The sequence below is a fragment of the Plasmopara halstedii genome (genome assembly GCF_900000015.1).
Source record: "Plasmopara halstedii genome assembly, contig: Scaffold_3060, whole genome shotgun sequence".
Lineage (NCBI taxonomy): Eukaryota > Oomycota > Peronosporomycetes > Peronosporales > Peronosporaceae > Plasmopara > Plasmopara halstedii.
In genome coordinates this window covers 3,115,996-3,116,483 of record NW_020189964.1, presented here as the reverse complement: position 1 = coordinate 3,116,483, position 488 = coordinate 3,115,996, and positions in this window count along the sequence as shown.

Here is a 488-nt window from a genome sequence, read left to right as displayed (position 1 = left end):
CGCGCACAAAGTGCCAACGCAGCTCGATGTGACGCGTGCGCCGCGAATAAGTCGGGCTAGTAGCCATCACGTGTGCCGCACTATTGTCGATACCAATGACCTGCATAGACGGGAATATCTCAGACAGGATATTGAACTGCGCTTTCGCTTCCATAGCAGCTTCACATGCAGCTACATACTCAGCCTCAGCCGTGGATTGAGCCACAATCGACTGAAGCTTGGACATCCAAGTCACCGCTCCACTCGCCAGCATAAAGACGAACCTGCTCGTGCTCTCATGGTCTCGGGGTCACTTCCCCTATCACTATCACAAAAGTCGCTCAGTATCAGCTCCGTACGGGCCCCACACCCCTTCTTGTACATAATACCGTGCGCCCGAGTGCCCACAACGTATCGTAGGACGCGCTTGAGCGTTGCCACATGCTTCACAGTAGGGTTCGCAACGAATCTACACAACTGGCCGAGAGCAAATGCTAGATTTGGCCTGC